Source organism: Petaurus breviceps, unplaced genomic scaffold (genome assembly GCF_028583685.1).
Source record: "Petaurus breviceps papuanus isolate PSGF00001 unplaced genomic scaffold, PetGlider_PUasm1.0 47, whole genome shotgun sequence".
Classification (NCBI taxonomy): domain Eukaryota; kingdom Metazoa; phylum Chordata; class Mammalia; order Diprotodontia; family Petauridae; genus Petaurus; species Petaurus breviceps.
Genome location: NW_027186349.1, coordinates 9,897,339 through 9,907,170, shown reverse-complemented (window position 1 = coordinate 9,907,170; position 9,832 = coordinate 9,897,339).

Here is a 9,832-nt window from a genome sequence, read left to right as displayed (position 1 = left end):
TTCAAAGCTGTGTCTTTCTGGTGGAATCCTCATTAATATGCTTTCAAATTCTGAATGAAATCAGCGGAAAGGAAAAAAAAAGACAAAAAGAGGAGTTGCTAGTTGATTATGCTTTCAAGAGTGTGTGAATCCTCCCCTCCTCTATCTAAATCCATAGGGCTTCTTAATTCAAGAGGCGGTCCCTGGGTAATGGAGTTCTCTACCATAAAGGGATTACTAAGGAGCTGAAGCAGATTGCTCTGTGATGGGGGCTTCATGGAGACTGAGCAGGTACTGTACAAGCAATTTCAAAACTTGTGCAAGATTGCTGAGACTAGCAGGGAGCAATTAAAGTCTGGCCTTACTAGATGACCATTTCATCTAAGCAGTGTGAGGGAGGTGGGGAAATAGGGAAGAATCCTGGGAAGGGAGGAGGGGGGAGGGAGAGAGGAAAGTATGCTGGAAAAAAGGGGAGATGCCTTTATCTCCCCACATCCTTCATATGTGTGATGGGTCCCAATGTATAGAGGACAGATGGGCACTGTAAGCTTTCTAATTTAAAAGCTAAGGGGTTTGGTGACAATATTCTGGAGAGACTCTAAATCTCAAGCCCCCAAAGAGCTGCCTTGCAAAGGTCACCAAGGGAAGCTGCACAGTGCCCTCATCTCTGTGACCCCAGGCCCAGTTTGGATGTTTCTTTACTTGTGGTGCTGGCTGAAGGTCAGAATGCTGTTCTTCAGCTCATTGCCTCAGATCTTAATTCCTTGCTCCCAGACAGAAGCAGCATAACACAATGAAGAGCTAGTTAGCCAAAGACTTAGGCTCAAATTTCCTCTGACATATTCCCTAACTGTGTGACCCTGGGCAAGTCACTTAACTCCCTCAGTGCTCTAAGATGATCCCTTATGGGGGAGGTGTCAAACTATTGATAGAGGAAATTTACTCTTTTGAGAGTTCTCTGTACCCATGAGATCACAGGTGTAATCCTTGTTCTCATCTCAGGGTTCGGGAAAGTGGTTAATGACAAACTTTACATTTTCAGTGTGTTGGGAGTTCCAGTGAGATCTTTAAGAAGCAGAGAAGGGGGAATGTTGATAAATGCATCAGCAGTCTCAGGTACACACAGCCCTCAATTGGCTGCTTCTGTTGTTCCTTGTCTTCCCTAAAAACTCAAACAGAAACTCACTCTTCCTTTTTTTCTCCCTCAGATAGGGCTGGGCCAAAACCAACTCACAAGAGAAAATTTAACTGTTAAATTCTAAGTGTTAGCATTTACACATGGGAAAATGGAGAAGGAAATCACAAACTATCAAGTATCTTTGCCAAGAAAACCCCAAGCTGGGTCATGAATAGTCAGATACAAAAATCAACTGAACAACAACAAATGTATATCTCAAAAATCAGCAAATGCTACAAATTAGAGCTTGAATTATTGGTTTTTTTTGATTGTTCATGTTTAAGAAAGTGATGGAGAAAATGTTAATGATGCAGCTTGAACTTGCAAGGGTTTTGTGTAAATTCCCTACTCCCCTGGGAGCTGGTTGTTAAACATTTACTAGCAGTGCCCCTGGAGGAGGCTTGTGGGACTGGACAGGACAGCATTTGCAGACATATTGAGGGTGCCTAGAATAGCTCTAAACATATCTCAGGCTTCATTTTCTTGAAATTGTGGGCAGGCATGTAATGGCCTAAGAATAAACCTTATGGGCTCTAAAATAGACAATTGCCAAAGCTTAGAAAACATTACTTCATTGCCAGCTAATGGAATTTATTCAGAGCTTGTTCTGGATTAACTAACTGGGCCAAATCCCTTTTTACCATTTCATTTACATTCTGATTTTAAAAGTATATTAGAATAAGTTTAAGAGGGAAAAAAAAACTTTGAGGCACTGACTTCCTCACGTGTCTAGATATAATATCTTTAAGTGCTTAGCACACAGTAGGCACTATATAAATGCTTATTCCTTTCTCCTTCACATACCCCCAATCAGCATGGCTCAAATTTGAAAATTCCTGGCAATTTTCCCTTTTCATTAAGAGTCAGAGTTCCCATTTCAACTAGACATTGGAGCTCATCCCTCAGTCTAGGAAGGTCTCTCTCTGCCTAAGTAGAATGGTTTAATGTGAGACTGTGGATCAGAAATGGGCTAGAGAGATTTAGATTATGCTTATAAAGGAATTTCAAGAGTTCAGGGAGGGGACTTTCAAAAAAGCACTCTACAGAGACCAGCTGGTGCTTAAGTAGCTTAGAATATTTTTGGGGGTACAGAATGTCTTAAGAAACCAATCACAGTATACTAGTTATTATTTGTCCTTTGTATTTAAAGAGATTCAATAACATCACAATGTTGGGGTCAAAGTACAATGTTTTCTAGTGTGGTTTTTCAGTCTAATACAAGCTTGGAAGACTCTACCACAGTTTGGGCACAAATAGTCCTGTTGTGCATTTGGGTTGGAGACGTCTCTGATTTGTATATCTCATGTTTCCTTTGTGCTGGTGTGATTCCACTTTGCTCATGGAGCACAGCACCTTCTTTGATGTGGACACATCATGCTGGGCAGTCCTATGCCATCATCTCCCATATCTCATAATTGGTAGTGAAGGTCTTCAGAGAAAACTTGAGAGTGTCCTTGTGTCATTTCTTCTCTCCCTCTGTGTGAGCATTTGCCTTGTGTAAGTTCTCTTTTGGGTAAACAAGCATTTGGCATTCAAGCTATTTGGCCAGCCTGTGCTCTCTGAAGTAGGGTTTGAATGCTTGGCCGGTTAGTTTGAGAGAGGACCTCAGTGTCTGGTACCTTATCTGGCCAGGTAATCTTCAGAATCTTCCTTAAACAATTCAAATGGAAGTGGTTCAATTTTCAGGCATATGGTCATAGATTGTCTAGGTTTCACATGCATACAACAATGAAGTCAACACAATAGCTCTGTAGACCTTCAGTCTGGTATGTAGTTTAGCACCTTTTCTCTCCCACACTGTTCTTTAGTGCCTCAAATACTGAGCTAGCACTGGCAATGTGTGCATCAACCTCATTATCTATGTGGACATCCCTGGAAAGTATACTAGCAGGGCAAGTGAATTTATTCACAACATTCAAAATTTCTCCATTTGCTGTAAGCAATGGCTCTATGTATGGGTGGTGTGGTGATGACTGGTAGAGAACCTCTGTTTTCTTCTCATGTGGCTGAGTGCATGGCACTGATTCCACCCCAGCAGATATTTATAAGGCAAGGGGGTCCATTCCTCCTTCAGAAGCTGAAATCTGGGTTACCTGGCAATAGGAGCTTATTCTGCAGGAGACCAAGGATTGTCTTCATTGTCCATCTCTATAAAAGCAAAGGAAATATGCTGCTCTGTGACAATCACAGGTGGGTCTCTCAGTCACTGTTGGCGAGATTCTTGCCAGAGTCCTTTTTAATTGGATGATTCTTCACCTGGACAATGGTCATCTACTCAAGAGCCTGTGTGGCTTCAGAAAGGGCCGAGGAATGGTCGACATGTTTTTTGCTGTGCTACAACTCCAGAAGAAATGCCAGGAGCAGAACCAAGGTCTGTGCACAACATTCATCAATTTGACCAGGGCCTTTGATCCTGCCAGTTGTTAGGGGTTGTAGAAGACCATGGTGAAATTTGGTTGCCTGGAAAAGTTCATCAATACAGTACACCAGTTTCATAATGGCATGCTTGCACGGATTCTGGATAAAGAACGATGCTCTGATGCTTTCCCGGTCACCAGCGGAGTGAAGCAGGGTTGTGTGCTTGCTTCCATGCTTTTTAGCACAATGCTTTCCACAGGGCTGCCAGATGCTTTCAACTTACACAAGGACAAAAAGAGCACCAGGGGCAGCTATAATACTGATGGTAAATTATTTAACTTGAAAAGCCAAGCAACTAAAGCGGCGGGAGGGTTAGTGCAAGACTTTTTGTTCACAAATGACTGTGCACTCTATGCAGCTGAGACACAACAGAGTATGGATCAATTCTCTGCCACTTATGCTCATTCTGACCTGACAATCAACACCAAGCAAACAGAGGTTCTCCACCAGTCATGGCAGACTAAGTGAAGCCAAGATATCCTAGTGAGCCCTTCCTAAGGTGTTCTACAAAGACCCATCTTAGTTTTCCTTCTTAATCAGGAATAAAATGTCGCCAGGATATCATTGAGGAAACCAGTTTGAATCAAGGTTGTTGGAAATGTAACTCAGGAAAGAAGTGAAATTTTCTAAGAGTTTGCTAGCCATATTTCTTAAAACACTTAACAGCATATTGGTACCCAGGATCCTTCTGTAGGAAACAAAAATGGATGAAAGACGGAGGACGCTGCTGCTTCTGCTGCTGGTTCTGGTGATGATCTGTACACAACAGATGCATAACAAACTGTTGAACTGAACTGAATTCATGGGCCAACAGGAACGGAATAACAGAACTGCAGAGGTGGAGCCTTAGAGCCCAGCTCCCACCCAGTGTAGGAGTCTGTGCTACATATTCCTGACAGATATTGAATGGTTAAGACACATAATTGATAAGCATCATTGTCACAAAAGTTGAAAGATTAAAGGACTATACACTGCTGATTAGTACTTCCCACTGAATATGCTGATGCTGTGTGTGAAAGAGATGACTTCATATTCATCTAAAGTTCTGAAACAATGTGACCTTGAAGTCAGGAAGACCCATGTTCAAGTCTGGTCCATGGCATTTACTGGCTGTACCTGGCATATGGTAGGCATTATAAAAATGTTAGGTTTTTTTTCTCCTATAAATTATAGAGGAGTTGCTGACTTGCATTGATGGAAGGAGTCTCTATGCTAGGAGATTCCTTTTTGTAGTTGCTGTTGTTCTGTTGTTTCAGGCATATCCAACTTTTTGTGACCCCATTTGTGGTTTTCTTGGCAAAGGATGGTTTTCTTGGCAAAGTGGTTTGCCATTTCCTCCTCCAGCTCATTTTACAGATGATGAACTGAGGCATACAGGGTTAAGTGACTTACCCAGGGTCACATAGCCAGTAAGTGTCTGAGGCCACATTTGAACTCAGGATTCCTGACTTCAGGTCCAGCAATCTATCTATCCACTGTGCCACCTAGCTTTCCAAAAACAACAAAATACTGCAAGTTCTCTACACTACTGAAATCACCAGTCCAGAACAGGAAAAAAAAATAGCCCACCTATAAAAAATTATTTACAATTCTAGGTATATTACATATTGGGCCTTTTTCAGGCAATTACAAACATAATCCTTGCTCTTACAATAAATGAAGGCTTCTTAAAGCAGTATGAATATAAATATGAATGAACAGGACTGGTTTCTTCCTTTCACCAATCCACCCTGAACTTGGTCTTCATCTTTCTCATACTTCAGACAATTGCCTCAGGCCTTTCAATCACTCACTCAGTCAATCAACAAATATTATTAAATGCCTACTGTGTTCCAGACACTGTACAAGGTTCTGGGGATACAAAGGCCCTCGAGAAAGTTCCTTGTCTCCCTATGTTCCCCAATCTTTTGTGTCTACTACTACTGTATTTTTCTTTTTATTGCCTCTATGACTCATGGCATCTTACCTTTCTTGTATCCCATTACCTCAGTTCCTTGTCTCTTCCAAGGTATCAACCAGCAAAGCTGACAATTCACATCATGAAGGCAATGGGAATGAGTCAGGGCTTCACTCCATTCTTTGAAAACGTAGATTTTTAATAGTGACCGTGAAGAGATGATGCTTCCATATTTGTTGTCCGATCCCAGTGAATAATGGAGGAAAATTAGCCAAAGTTATCGTTTTGACAGCTGGCTCTATAAAAATGAACTAACCACTATAATTATATAGATATACCTAATAGGATGACTGTCTTTTATTATTAAATCTCTCTTAATCAATGGAATTGGCCTCCCTAGGTAGGACTCTATTTCCTCCCTATCATTATGTCTTAAAATTCCCATGGTGGTTTCCATAACTTTGTAGGTATAATGAGAACATTTTCCCACTTAGCCTTCATATTCCCTGTTCTCTTTGCTCCCTGATGGTACTACAGCTTTTGGGAAGGTTAAAACCTGCTATAGCCATAAAGGCTCTCAGCAGCTGTGATGAACAGCTAAATGTACCATTGTAATAAGATGCTCTTCTCTATATAGATCTCTCAGTCATAGCTAATGTACCTTCTGTGGTCTGTCAGCTGTGAAGAATATTTCCTGCTGGATAGATTCATAAAGCAAGTTTTTCAAATACCCAGGGTACTATTAACACTTTCCTAAGTTAGGCTTAGGTCTTTGTAACTCTTAGAAAAAAATTTCTTTACTTTCCACCCTGGAAAAAAAATTCTTCCTGAGAAAAGATATATTAGACCTGAACAACCACTTTGAAACAAAACAAAACAATTTATCATGAAAAAATCAAGATAAAATATGTGGTTTTAACATTATGCTTTAAAAAAATCACACCTCCAAAATTTTGGAAAGCATATTCTTTTGTTTTTACATCATCTTGTCAAAATGTCATTCAGCTAATGATTCTGGATTGCTAGCTGCTTCTTCCCCAGGAAGAAAAAAGAAATCTATTGTTAACCATGAATGACTAGTTAAGATGCGATGGGTATAGAAGAGCAGTTAGAAACTACTGGATCCATGTGAAGGTACCTCTGGGGCATGCACCTTTGGTTGAGTTATGCCTTAGTCTTTATGCCTGCTATTCTGTATGCAGCACAGATGGGTTGGGACTCATTTTTCTAAGCAGTGAAACTAGATATCTTCATCTCAGCACCTTTCTAAGAATTTTTAACCAAAAGTTTCCTGCTACAATGAACACTAAATAACTTGTTTAAATTGTGAGAAATTATGGAAGAGGAGACATCCTTTGGTATATCTTACTCTAGGCACAGGATGAATCTGAAAACAATTTTCAAAATAGTAACTATCTGGTGTCAACTGAATTCAAATGTATAGAACTGTACAAAAATGAAGATAATAAAGATACATGTTGACAAATTATATGACTTGGTAGTCAAGAATATGCTGTCATTGATTGGTAGTGGAGACTTAAATGTAATACATTGAACATCAAAGGTTGACTTGTCTCTGAATAATTCCTTCCATTATCTATTATCAACAATCAATTATATTTTACCAAACACCAGCTCAGAAAATAAGGGATCAGAAGCAAAACAAGACAGAACAAAGTATCAGAAGAATCTTTGTTATAGTTTAGCATGTATCATCTTTTAAAAAAAAGTATTAGAAAATTAAAACTGAAAATCTGATGTTCAGGGTAATTGGCAGTCTGATGTAGTGAAAAGAAGAGGGCCTGGATTTATATACTGGCTTGGCCACCCACTACCTAGGCGATCTTGAACCTCTCTGGGCCTCAATTTTCTTAAAGGTAAGTAAACTAAAGGCAATTTCCCAAGATTACCTCAGAGGTTCCTTCTAACTTTAAGTTTTTGATCTTATGCATTAATGAGGTAGAGGTTTATAATATTTATAAAAGGAGAAATTAGATTTCATGATACTCATAATTCCTTCCTTATATAATATGTCCAATTCTCATTCCAGGAAGGAAATGTCAAAAATGCCCCATCAGCCATGCCCTAATATTTATCAGTTACTTCCCAAGTCCTGACTGATGGAGGACTACTTAATATGTCTGGTTATCACTTTTTAATCCTACCTTCTATTGTGGAACCTCTGGAAGAAATAAAGGCATGAAGGTATCAATATCCATGGATTTGTGAAAGATTGCTTGGAACTGCCTATTTCTCTAAACAGATGAAGAAGTAAGGGCTACCACATTCGAATATGAGCCACTGAAAGGGGTTATATAGAGGATGTCATAAAATATTATCTTTAAAACAAGGTTAGTTCTTATTTCATTGAACAGAGTAAATTATGTCCTGCCAAGAAAAGGAAAGAAAATGGTTAATCTCCTCAGTTCTTCCTAGGAATCTGGTTAGATAATCTCTTTAAAAACTTGAAGAGATATTTAAAATATTTCCAGTTGATCTTCTCAATGTAAAATGTGATTTTCATTGTTTACTGTTTTATTTTGTTTTGTTTTTTGGAAGGAGATTGGGATGTTATGCTATTCTTTGAAATTATATGTTTATATTTATGAAGTGATTTTTTTTCCATATATGGGCTATTAATGAGCCTTTTTTTTTTTTACAATACTGAAAATACTCCTACTAAGCAGTACCCTGGGTATTCTTTTCTTTGGGTTGCTCTGTAATAACATTCAGGGTCCATTAATGATACAATTCTTCCCCATGAAGCCTAAGGTAATGTTCACGGAGAGTGCAACTTTTATAGGCCTGAACTGGGCATGGGTATGTCTGACTATTCTCTTCCTGTACCACAGATAATTATGGACATATGCACTGTTGTGGGAAAGGGGAGAGGGTTGGAAGAGTAGAGAAGTGGATTTTCTCAGTATGTTCCCATTCTGCTGAAGTGTCCATTCAGTGCGGAAGAATTCAGTTAAAGTATCTAGTACCTTCTGTCTCACATTTAGGGTCGGGTTAAGTCAGCTGATCTGCATCTAATAATCAGGGCTGGCTAGATATGCTGTGACTGACAACTACTTTGTGTCTGCAGTCTCTTTGTTATGCACTTACAGCATTGGATTGTAAAGCTGAATGCCAGCAGTATCTCTATTTTTCATTAGATGTGACTGATGATTTTCATGACAAAGATAAAAAACTCTCATGTACAAATGATTAATTGCTATCTTTGGCAGAGAATTTTTGGAATATAAATGTGTATAGGGTTTAATATATATATATATGTATATATACATATATTATAATCTATTTCCATCATCCTACATTTTCCTCCAATTTTTTTTCAACCTATAGTTTGAGCTTCAAGTTTCTACTCAGTTCTCACCTTTCTGCCCCATTTGGGAGTCATTTGTTCTTATTGGTAATAATATGAATTCAAACATTTGTAGGATTTGTTTGGTATACAAATGCTATTTGCAAATATTAAATATTTCATCTATAATTATTTGAAAGTTATTAAGTAATAATGTGTACTTTATACCACATGCTTTTTAATTTATTCATTAATCAAATCTGATTCTCCTAATCAACAAATTAAAAATGTGCTTATTAAGTACCCACATGTTCATATTTATCTCCTCATTTCTCCAAGAATTAAACATTGAATTATATACCTCAAGAGGTTTGGAAAAGTAGAAAATTCACAGGTACTGCCAACTGACAAGTTTTCCAAGGAATAAAAATGCTTGCTTTTGAAAGATGTAGTTTTTTTTTTCTTTCATTTAATGAATGGCTTTAAGTTCATCTCTGTTTCCTCAGCCTAGCATGGAGCTGACCTTGTGTTATCCAGGCCTTTATTAGTGCAATCTCAGATCTGCTAAGTCCTGCCATGTTGTAAGGGTTATATGCACACGCACCTCGCAAAGGACTGTGTGCCTGTTCTCAAGAACCAGCAGAGGTAAGTTATTGAAACTGACTTAATAAATGATTGGCCACCAGGTGAGCAAATTTTTCAGCCACAGCAAGTTATGAAGACCACTGATTAAGACAAGGAGCGATCTACATTGTCATTTGTGCAATGACAAATCCTTGAAGCACTGAAGTTAGTAATAGGTGGTCATTCCAGTAAACTAAAAGAAATCTTAAAGGCTGGAAATGGTTCATTCACCATTAAGACTGGTGTTAAGATGATTAGTGGGACATACAGCTTTCAAAAAATAAAAGTCAGTGAAGTTAATAGAATTGCTAGTTAACAGAATCCAATTTGTTCCCAAGGATAAGATCAGTTAGAAATGTCTCAATTAGTTTATACAACTAGCATCTGTCGGCTTACTGATGCAAAAATATAGGGTATTTCACTGAGTATA